At 42.7% G+C, this 11,444-nt stretch overlaps 1 protein-coding gene across 4 annotated transcripts in view; it reads right to left on the bottom strand.

Annotated features, from left to right (window-relative positions):
• PAK1 (p21 (RAC1) activated kinase 1) overlaps positions 1-10,775 on the bottom strand; it is a 157,861-nt gene extending 147,086 nt beyond the window's left edge. The window contains exon 1 of one of the 4 annotated variants that reach the window (XM_063641415.1): positions 10,252-10,775. The gene's annotated coding sequence lies outside the window, so the exon portion shown is untranslated. Of the gene's footprint in view, positions 1-9,810; positions 10,088-10,251 lie in introns of those variants that run through there. The other 3 variants (XM_063641412.1, XM_055283035.2, XM_063641413.1) reach the window with 3 other exon arrangements.
• Positions 10,776-11,444: the final 669 nt, after the last annotated feature.

Consider the following 11,444-nt stretch of genomic DNA (forward strand, 5'->3'; position numbering starts at 1 on the left):
TCTAAATAATGGGTATATGGGTGTTCACTGCACATACTCCCCTGCCAATGTTTTATTTTAAAAAAATTTTTTAACATACATAGAATTAAAGAACTATAGTATAAAATGAAACAGTTTCAAGAAAAGTCAGCCTATAGGAAAATTTTTATGAAAAATTCAGTCTTTGAGAGGGTCCACTTACCACAGATACCCAGAAGCAGTCTCAAGACCACTTGGAAACTTATATTAATCAATTTATTCTTCATCAATATTTATTTACTTGTTTGTTTTAGCTGACAATGAAATACAGCATTCTACTCCCAAGATACTGTGCTAAAAGTGCTTGTTCATCTCTTCATTCTAGCACTCTAGAGAGGGGAAGAGAGACTTTGGCAATTACTGTCTCCATCTATAAAATCAGACTTGATAATCCCCTCTCAGTCCCTTCGGATTAACTAGGATATTACACAGGGTAGCATTTTGAAAGGTCTCTTCCGACCACTCCAACTTCATCTCATACCATTTACTCTTGCTTCCTATACAAAGCCATAATGGTCTTTTTTTAGTTCCTCTATGTTGAGGTAAATCAGCATTATCCAACTGAAAGATAAGGTTAGCCTTAAAAACAAGCCATATATGTAATCTCAAATTTTCTAGTAGCCATATTTTAAAGTTTGTAAAAAGGTGAAATTAATTTTAAAATACATTTTAACCCAATATATTCAAAATATTAACAATTCAACATATAACCAATATAAAAAGTTAATGAGTTATTTTACATTATTTTTTCAGTATTGTCTTCAAACTCTGGTATGTATTTTATTTACACTTGTAGCGCATCTCTATGTGAATCGGTCAGTGTGCTCAACAGCCACACTGGCTAAGTAGCTACCATATTGAGCAGCACATCTCTAAACTTTTACCTACTCTCAGGGCCTTTGTGCATTTAAAATGTTCCCTCTGCCAGACATGCTTTTTGCCCTCAATGTTCTGCATGACTAAAATCTATTTATCATGCACATCTCAGTTTAAAAGCATCATTTCCTCAATGAGGTCTTTCCCTTATCACTCAAAAATTCTCTACATCAGTCCTTTATCTCTTTTGTAGGACTTATCAAAACCTGCAACTGTCCACTTGTATATCTACTTACTTTTCTCTGTATTACCCTCTGGAATGTAATCTTTGTAGGAGCAAGGACAAGGACCATGCCTGTATTATTTATGATTGTATCCTTAGTACTAAGTACAATGCTTGGCACACAGGAAGAAATCAATAAATATGTGTAGTCTAATTAAGGAATAAATAGAAGCACTATAGAGTTGTACAGATGCTCCTTATGATTAGGTTACGACCTGATAAACCCAACTTACACTGAAATACTTTTAAGTCAAAAATGCATTTAATACACCTAACATACCAAACATCATAGCTTAGCCTACCCAACCTTAAACATACTCAGAACACTTACGTTCACCTACAGTTATGCAAAATCATCTAACACAGAGCCTATTTTATAATAAAGTGACGAATATCTCATGTAATTTATTAAACACTGCACTTAAAGTGATTGGATGGGTATTGCAAGTATGGTTTCTACTGAATGCATATTGCTTTTACACCATCATAAAGTCGAAAAATCGTTAAGTTGAACCACTGTAACTCAGGGACCAGCTGTATTGAATTGGTACATATGTGAAAGAGTATGTGTGTGTCTGTGTGTGTGTGTGTGTGTGTGTGTGTGTGTGTGAAGAATATACTCAGCAGCCATTCCTAACTGTCCTGGAACCTTTACCACATAGTGAACTAAGTCAATTATCCGGCAAGCAGCAATGGATAGGAAAAAAACGATTTTTTGAAAGAGTTAGAACTATAAATATATTTTACCATTCTCCTAGGAAGCTAGAATTTTTTAAAAAGTGCCACTGGTCAGGGCAGCACCCAAAAGATCAGGAGCAGGTGACCAGATTTGGGAGACAGAAAATATGAATTAAAGATTCCAGTTTGCAACTTCCCAGCTACATAATCATGCCACTTAACTTCTGTTCATTTATAAAAATATGATGCCTTAAGAACAGAATTAAGTTAAATGAGACTCTATATAAAAGGGTTTTGAAAACAGTAAAGCACAAAAATTATATATATAATCTTATATATAATCTCTAGAAAGTCCAGGAAACTTGGACTTTTCAAGTCTATCATGATGGGCTTTCTCATTTTGCTCACCTGGTTCTTTTTTTTTTTTTAAGTTACTTTACAAATTACATATGTAATTTATTAAATTAAGCAAAATCTATCCTGGATACCAAAAAAATTTCAGACTCTGGACTGGTCAGATAATTCCATATGAGAAAATAAGTGGGAGGGAATGTTATAAAATAGTAATTCTTGGGCCGGGCAAAGTGGCTCATGCCTGTAATTCCAGCACGTTGGGAGGCTGAGGCGGGCAGTTCACTTGAGCCCAGCCTGGGCAACATGGCAAAACCCTGTCTCTACAAAAAATACAAAAATTAGCTGGGCTTGGTAGCATGCCCCTGTGGTCCCAGCTACTCGGAGACTAAAGTGAGAGGAATGCTTGAGCCTGGGAGGGCAGGGCTGCAGTGAGCTATGATGGAGCTACTGTACTCCAACCTGGACGATAGAGCAAGATCCTGTCTCAAAAATAAATAAATAAATAAAATATTAATAGTAATTCTCTAACAGGTAATTGGAGAACCAAGAGCCCCTCCAACTATACTAAGTCCCTCTTCGCCCATCCCCAAAACTGGAAATTTAAATTTTGTTCCTCTAGCCCATTGGGAACTATTTCCATAGTGAAATACTGTTACTGATGGACTACGTCCTGGTGTATTAGAGAAAGGGTGAGGGCAGGGAGTAGGTGAGAAGATTAAGAATCACTGTCAAAATATTCGAGCAAAGAAGTTGGCATCAAATTCAACACATCTATATGAGAGCTAAGGAAAACTGAGTCTCAGTACGGTTAAGTGACTTGCTGTGGTTACACAGTAATAATTTTTAAAAATGTCTTCAAGGCCGGGCGAGGTGGCTCACGCCTGTAATCCCAGAAGTTTGGGAGGCAGAGGCGGGCAGATCACGAGGTCAGGAGATCGAGACCATCCTGGCTAACACGGTGAAACCCCATCTCTACTAAAAATACAAAAAATTAGCCGAGTTTGGTGGCACACGCCTGTAGTCCCAGCTACTTGGGAGGCTGAGGCAGGAGAATGGCATGAACCCAGGAGGCGGAGCTTGCGGTGAGCCGAGATTGCACCACTGCACTCCAGCCTGGGCGACAGAGTAAGACTGTCTCAAAAAAAAAAAAAAGTCTTCAAATGACAGCTTGATGTCTCTGCTCCTAAATTTCCTCATCTGTAAAATGAATTAGCCAACATCAGTGTAGCACATTACAGCTTCCAAATTGTTGTGTATATATCCACAGAGCTTACCAGATCCCTACTACACTGCAAAGGTCTAAGACGGCTATGGTGTAATAGAGAAAGCACGATGAACTGAACAATCAAAAGAACCTGGCTTCAGATCTTAGCTGTGCTGTATAGCCTCAGCAAGTCAATTAACCTCTTTGTGTTTTCTTCTATCAAATGAATATAAAACAACACCTGTCCTAGCTAACCCAGGGGATTGTCCAAAGAATAAAGTCAGATAATATCAGTAAAAGTATTTTGTACATTATACAAAAGGCCCTTCATCATCTGGGCCCTGCCTCCTCTCTGCTCTCACGCCTCCCCACCTTACACCCTGTCTTCTAAGCATACTAAACTACACAAGGCTCCCCAAACAGGCTCTCAAATCTTCTGCTCACATATTGCTCTCTCTTTCAAGAGGGTCCATCAACTCCCCTTTCTTCTCACCCCTCCCTGACTGTGCTTCGTTAACCCCTGCTCATTTTTCAGAACCCATCTTAGATGTCACCTCCTTTAAGAATGCTTGCCAGGCCACCCCCATTTCAAGTACAGCAGATGCCCTTCCTCTGTGTTCACATGGCACTTGCACTTATCTCCGTATTTTTGTCATTTTTTGTCTCAATGTAGTGTAATTGTCTATGCACATGTCTGTTTCTCCTGGAAACTATAAACCCAAGGGTAGAGGCTATGATTCATCTGTTTATTTAGAACCTATGACAATGCCTGATGCATAATATGTATTTAGCAAATGAATGAACTTTAAATGGCAATAAAAATATTACTTTTCATATAATACATACATAAGACATTTATGCAAAATATTGTTAATATAAGGCAGTGCTTCTCAACTTTGCATATCAGAATCAACTATAAACCTTTCAAAATAGAGATGCCAAGGCAACTCTTTTACATCTTCACAAGTAATTCAAGTGCATAGCCAAAATTAAAACCACTGCTACACACAATCATAGTCATAAAATTATACAAACTACTCTACCTAACATCTATATAGCTCAGTATCTTACAATTCACTTTTACATATATTATTAATCTTCACAAGAATTCTGTAAGTTAGGTATTATTTCTTCCAAATGAACAAATAGAGATTTAAATAAGTGTCCAAGTAGCTCTTTTGTCTAACTTCAAATTTTGTGCTCTTCCTTATACCCTCCCTTGGAAAGTGCAGTAATACACAAAGTACTGTGAGAACAAGGGTTCCATAAGATTGAGGAAGATATCAATCTTAGCTTTGTGGGAACCCAGGAGGAAATAAGGAAAGCTGGACCTTAAAGATATAGGCAGGCAGATGAGGGTGGAAGCCATGCATATACTGTCATTGTCATTTGCCATCCCAAAAGATTCAAAAGGCAGATTTTATAAAGAAGAAAATGCTCTTGCCAGCCTCAGTTAGTACTTACAGTCTGAAAGGGATATTGGAGAAGGCTGGAAGTAGAAAAGTAATAAAAGAAAGCAGCCCATAAACAAGAATGGATTTCCCAATCCTGCATGCAAACTACCTAACCCTGACTCCAGGAACAAAAGCCAAGACATAATAGACTTATTATAACTAAGAATTAGATGAATTCTACAGTCAATCAATACCACACAAACTCATGAGGGATGAATGAACCTCTGGTTCTTTCTAGACTTACTACTACGCTATTCCTCAAGAAGGGATAATCTGGAGAAGCCTAGCACATACATGATTTTCCCCATCTCAAAAACTAAAAGAATGGGAGAGAAGAGGAAGATATTCATGAAAGAAAAGGCTTACAAAAAGGGTAGAAAAATGTAGTACATTAAGTTAATAAATTTACAATGGCACAGGGAAATATTCAGGCACAAGTGATTCCAAATACTGGATAAAGCCTGAGCTGGCAGCTTCAGTAAAGAAGTATTATCTTCTAAGTCTGCAACATCATGACCATCTGACACAGGGTTTTATCAAAAATTATCCTTTCTAGTTCAAACTGTGGACTTCAGTCAGGGTTTTCTTAGGGAGAAGAAGCTAAAGAGATTAGGAACCAATTTAAAAGAATGTGTCTAGTGCCCCAAAATTTAGTTTATCTGATAGAGTTTAAAAGGCAATATGTTATAGCAGCAAAGTAAAGTACTACACTTAGAATTTTAAAATGTGGTTTAAAATCAATATTCAGGCATTTGTTAATGATGTGCCTCTGAGCAAGCCAAGACTTCTATTAATATGATCCTCAGCCTCCTAACTCGCAAAATGGGAATACCTATCTCATAGGGCTGTTATGAAGATTGAACAAAATAACATCCAGGAAAGATTTTTCTTTATGAATGATAAATGTAAATGAATGTAAATCTGTCTTCACCAAGCCTTCTAATACACACACAAAAAAAACATACCAAACGGAAACTTTAACTCTCACTGCAATATATTTACTTGCAAAACATTCCTATATCCTCTGTGCAGAAAAATTAAAAGCAACCTGTGTACTGAAAATAGCACATAGCTGCTGGAGTCAGGTGCACATGGACTAGAATTGTCGGTCTGCCACTTACTTGCAGCAAAACCTTAAATAAGCTCCCTTTACTAGTATGACTCTCAGGCTTCCTCACCTGTGATACAGAGATACCAGCAATCGTCTCATAAGGTTATTCTGAGGGTTAAAAAGAACATGTTAAACATCTCACGTAAGGCCTGGTACAGAACAGGTATTCAATAATGTAAGCCATTTTTAGTAAGCTTACCACCACCTAACAACTAACAAGCAAATTATACTGTTCAAAGATTCCTTTATAGTCATTTTTTAATTGCTTCATGATCCTGTTCACTAGTCGTAGCAACTATTATTATCCCCATTTTACAGTTGGGACAAAACACAGAGATAAAAATTACTTCTACAAGGTCACGCAGTAACATAGACACTAAAGAAGGTCTCCTAACTTTTCCAGGGTTTCATTTTCCCCCACTACAAATTACAACATTACCCCTTAGAAATTAAAACATCTGTGAAGAGACTTTTTTTTTTAAATAATGGGTATAGAAAAAGACCCAGAAGGAGCAAATACCGGTGTGAGAGAATGTTTTTAAATTTTTTATTTTCAAGTTTGAATATACTGACTATTAATTTTGAATCAATGCATTTTTCCTTTTATTTTTAGTTGATATGTAATAATTGTACATATTTATAGGATAGTGATATTTTGATATGTATATAATGTGTAATAATCAAATCAGAATAATTAGCATATTCATCACTTCAAACATTTATCATTTCTTTATCATAAACAGTCAAAAGCCTGTTTTTAGAGGCATATTGTTTATAGCTTTTCAAAAATAATAAACTGTGGTCAGATGTATTCTTTTGATAACCTTAAACTTGTCTCTTTACTATGCCAAAAAGAAATATTTTCTCCCACTTTCTGGTTATTATTTCGAAAAATAACATGGAGAGGAATCAGAAAATTCATTAAAACCAGCAACAACAGAATTAATGTCTCAAATTGGCAACTGCTGATTCTACCTTGATTTTTGTTTTAGTTTTCCCCAACAAAGCCCATGACCTCTTAAAATTTTTTAAAAGTCTGCCTGTCAAAATGATGCTTGTTTGACAAATTATTCCTAAACTGAGGGAAACAAATAGAAAGGCAGCTTTCTCCCCCTTTTATGATCATATACCACCTTTTTTCATCCATTTCATCTCATTTCAGCACTTATCATGTCATATTATCTCTAGCTCCTTAAAGACTTGGGCTGCACTCTTTTATACAGCTGAACATCCTGCCCAGCACAGGGTCTGGCACATGGTGGAGAAGGACTCATAATTTTATAGTAAACGGATGAATAAATGAAACCACTCTCCCAGAAAGAAGCTAGGAAAGGAGAAAACTGGGCATGGTATCTTAGGGCTAATAAGAAAGTGAAAGAAACAAAGCATTTTAAGAGCTTCACAAGGAAGAGAAACCTTTCTGTGGAGTCAAACAGGCCCTACATAGCTTTAAGTATCACTAGAGAAAAACAAAAACCACAGGAAACCAGGAAGAGACAGTTTTAAGTTAAAAGACTCAAAAGTTAAGAGTGCTTATTTAGACTTGCAAAACCAACTTGCAAATTCCAAGGAAACAATCCTGGCTTGGAAAATTGCAACAGCAGTTCTCAGGTGGTGGTTAAAACAAACAAACGAACAAAAGACTAGGCTAAAAATTCTTGCAGGCTTTGGTTGGAGACACATAAAGGGAAAAGCTCAACCTAAAATGAATCCCCCAAAAATGTTAGGATCCCCTTGGATTTGCATATTGGACCATGATTCCTATTCATTCTGAGAACGGTTCTTGAGTAAAACCCCAATGTAGCAGCTGGCAATACATAGGATTAAATCATCTTACATTATTCATTCAACAAATACTTGAGTGCCTGCTATATGCAGTCACTATTCTAGGCACTAAGATTAAAGCAATGACCAAACTGACAAAACTTCCCAGTCTCAGGAAGCTTTCATTCTATTGGCAAGAGAGGGATGGGATGGGATGGGATGGGATGGGATGGGATGGGATGGGATGTCATGCAGTAAGTGCTACGGAAGAAAAACAGGACAGCAGGAGCTGGCAGGGTGCTGGTTTTTATTAAGAGCAGATCTTTTAACCTAGTGGTTCTCAAACTTTAGCAAGCATCAGAATCATTTAAAGAGCTTATTAAAGAAAAGAAATTCACAGGCTACCAAAAGAAGACAGGCACAAACTCAAGTAATTGCAATAGAGTGCTACAGAAGGCCATAAGAGTGGTATGTACATGAGCCAGAGGATGGAAGAGCAACTCATTCTATGCAGGAAAAGGAGAGACTAAGGGACTGCATCCCAGAGGCCCAACAAGGACATCTCCACAGGCAGGTAAGGGGTGGAAGGGAAGCATTCCAGGAAGAAAACAGAACATGCAAAAGCGAAGATGAGAGTGGCAGGGGAGCCACAGAAAGTGAGGCTGCAAAGGCAGGCAGTGGTCTGATCCCTGAGAGTTTCTTATTCCATTAGTCTGAAATTTATCTTCAGAATATGAAGGGTCAGGGGTAGGGGGCGCTGATGTGGTAAGGTTTTGTTTTACAGAAATCTTTCTGGATGCACAGTACCTTCCTTTGAGGCACTGCTTCCTTCAAACCTAGCACAGGGACTCAAAACATGTGCTTAGTAAATGTATATTGAATTGAACTGAACAAGCTTTTTACCAAATGCCCTCTTATGGATGAGGCAGGTCACCTTCCCTGCAGGACTCACTTTGGCCAAGAGAAGACTCGTAAAACAGGTCCAGCAGCCTCAATTATTGCACACTACTACCTGTACAACTGGAGTCCCCCAGAGATTAGGGCAGACCTTCATTGTTTACTTGTCTACCTCACCCATTAGACTTTGAGCTCTTTGAAGACAGGGAATATCTTAATAGACTGAATCCCCACAGCCTTAGCAAGAGGCCTGAAACATAGTAGCTCTCCAAACTCCAGTAATGTTGGATAAACGAATTGACTGAACAAAAAAATTTACCAAGGTAGACCCATGAGCTCATGTAGTTAAGAGTATGGATAAGCTTCAGGGAAAGTATGGGATGTTTTCAGGGTCAATGTTCCCAAAACCCTTTTTGAAAGGCATAGTTTCTAGTTGAGGTGGGGGGTTTTTATACGCACCTGATTTAGAATTTTCCAAATAGGAACCAAAATGTTATAAGTGCTGTGGTAGAAATCCCACCAGGCCAATGGGAAGAAGTCAGTTCTGCCTGAGAGGAGAGACAGGATGGAGGCCAGCAAAGACTTCAGTGTGGGAATTCTTCAGCGAACTCCTGAAAGCTGAGTCGGTGCTTGCTACCTGCCCGTTTTGGGGCATAAAACCAAACTTCTGGAGCTTTTAAGGCTGGAAGTGACCTGCTCAAGGTCACACAAAAAGTAGATGAAGCCACAAGAGAGATGAGGTATATCTGTACTGATAATTCCCACTTTCTCCTGACAGAGTTGAAAGAGAACCCAAAAATATAGGAGGCAAAATTAAAGATTTTTCTCAGGAACAATTCTTAAAGTCAAGACTAATGAATCTCAATTTTTATTAGTAACCACGGAACTAACCCTTCCCTTCACTGTTCACAGTTTTCGTAAGAGTAGAGCAATTATCCAAGGGGTTTAAAAACCAAGGACGTTGCTTACAACGCCAACACCCACTACTTCTCAAGTATTCTTCCAAAACACTGCCAGTAATGTGTACTGCTGAAAAAGGACAGCGAAGGCTACAACAACCATGTCTTTTCAAACGGAATAATGAACATAAAATAACTATAAATCTCCTTCCCCGGTTGTTTTTCACTTCCCAAGTTACAGAATATTCTGGGGTGGGGGAGGGGCTGCGTAAGTCAAGTCCTACCAGCCCTTATTTTTCAGGGAGTAGAACCCTAAAGGTGACTGCCCAAACCTGGAAGGGGTCATTTATTCCATGCGGAAGGAACTGGGCGCCGCTTTGCTGTGCCTCCTCGTAGCGGGACAGGGTGAGCGCTGCAGGACTGCGAAGTTCGGGACGGACTCGGTCCCGGACCGGTACTCGTATGGCCTCCCGGGTCCAGCCTGGCCTGGCCCTGCCCCGCCCCTTCCCTCTCCCAGGTCTCTCGAATCGCCCGGCGTGTGAGACCCGCGACCCCGCCGGTGCGCGCACAGGGGGCCTTTGTTGGCCCGACGGGAGCGGGCCTCGCGGGGCGACGCCCGCCTCACCTTACCTGGCGCCTCCGCCCGCCCAGACGCCCGGCCCCGCAACGCGAGATAAACGGGCCCAGACCCCCACTCCACCCGTCCCTACCCCCGCGCCCCAGCCCTGGCAGCCCGGGACGCGAGGGCTACCGGGCGGGAGGCCCGCTCTCACCTTCCGCGCTCGCTCAGCTCCTCCTGCTCCTCCTCCCGGTGGTGGGTGCCGCCTAGCCGGGAGTGAGAGCGCGAGTGTGCGCGAGCTACCGCTTCACTTTCTCCCTCCTGCTGCCGCCGCGCCGCCCGTGCCGGGGATCCCCTCAGGACAGGGGAACTGCGAGGGAAGGGATGACGCGGGCGGGGGGATGGGGGGAACGGGGGCGCTGAAGGGCGAGGTGCTAAGGGCTCGGATGGTCTCTGAGGCAGGAGGTGGGAAATGAATGCGGAGACCAGGTTCTTCGAGGGGGCTCACGAGAGCGCGGGGCTCCGTGGAAAAGGGAATGAGAGTCCGAGGGGGAAAGCGTCTGTGGGGGAGGACTGCAGAGCCTGTGAGGGAGGCGCGATGGGCGAGCGAGGGGGCGGGAGCGTGTGGGGGAAGCCGTGAGGGGGCGTCTACTGTGCAGCCGCCACCTTCGGCTCTGGCTGCAGCCGCGGGGTGGCCGCCTCCCCCGCCCACAGCCGCGCTATTGTACGCCGCCTGGCAGGCCTGACCGCCTAGTTCACTGGCTCCCCTCCTCCTCCTCCTCGCCCCCCCCTCCCCTCTTCCCCCTCCCCCTCCCCTCTTCCCCCTCCCCCTCCCCTCTTCCCCCTCCCCTCCTCCCCCTCCCCTCTTCCCCCTCCCCTCCTCCCCTCTTCCCCCTCCCCTCCTCCCCTCTTCCCCCTCCCCTCCTCCCCTCTTCCCCCTCCCCTCCTCCCCTCCTCCCCCTCCCCTCCTCCCCTCCTCCCCCTCCCCTCCTCCCCTCCTCCCCCTCCCCTCCTCCCCTCCTCCCCCTCCCCAGCGCGGCGGTGGCTCCGGCGGAACCGTGCCCGCCCCGCCTCCCGTAGGTGGGAGGGGGCGGGGAGGGCCTGACCGACCCGTGGGAGCGAGGCCAAACCCTGGCCCGCATAAGGGCGAACGCCTGGGATTACGTCATCGGCGCGTGACGCCAGAGGCTGGGGAATCACCCGGCTGCTGCGTGACGTCATCGCGTCGCGTCACTTTTCTCGGTCCGCTGTCCGTGGCGGGCTGTTTCCGTGCGGCGTTTCTACCAGACAATTTTGGGACGATTTCTGGGAGGGCTACTGTAGTAGTCAGGATGGGGAAAGACGGCTAACTTCCGGCGCTGAGGGTCCTTTTCAGGTTAACAAAGCACCACCGCATCCATGAGCTTG

The sequence above is a fragment of the Symphalangus syndactylus genome, chromosome 6, assembly GCF_028878055.3.
Source record: "Symphalangus syndactylus isolate Jambi chromosome 6, NHGRI_mSymSyn1-v2.1_pri, whole genome shotgun sequence".
NCBI lineage: Eukaryota > Metazoa > Chordata > Mammalia > Primates > Hylobatidae > Symphalangus > Symphalangus syndactylus.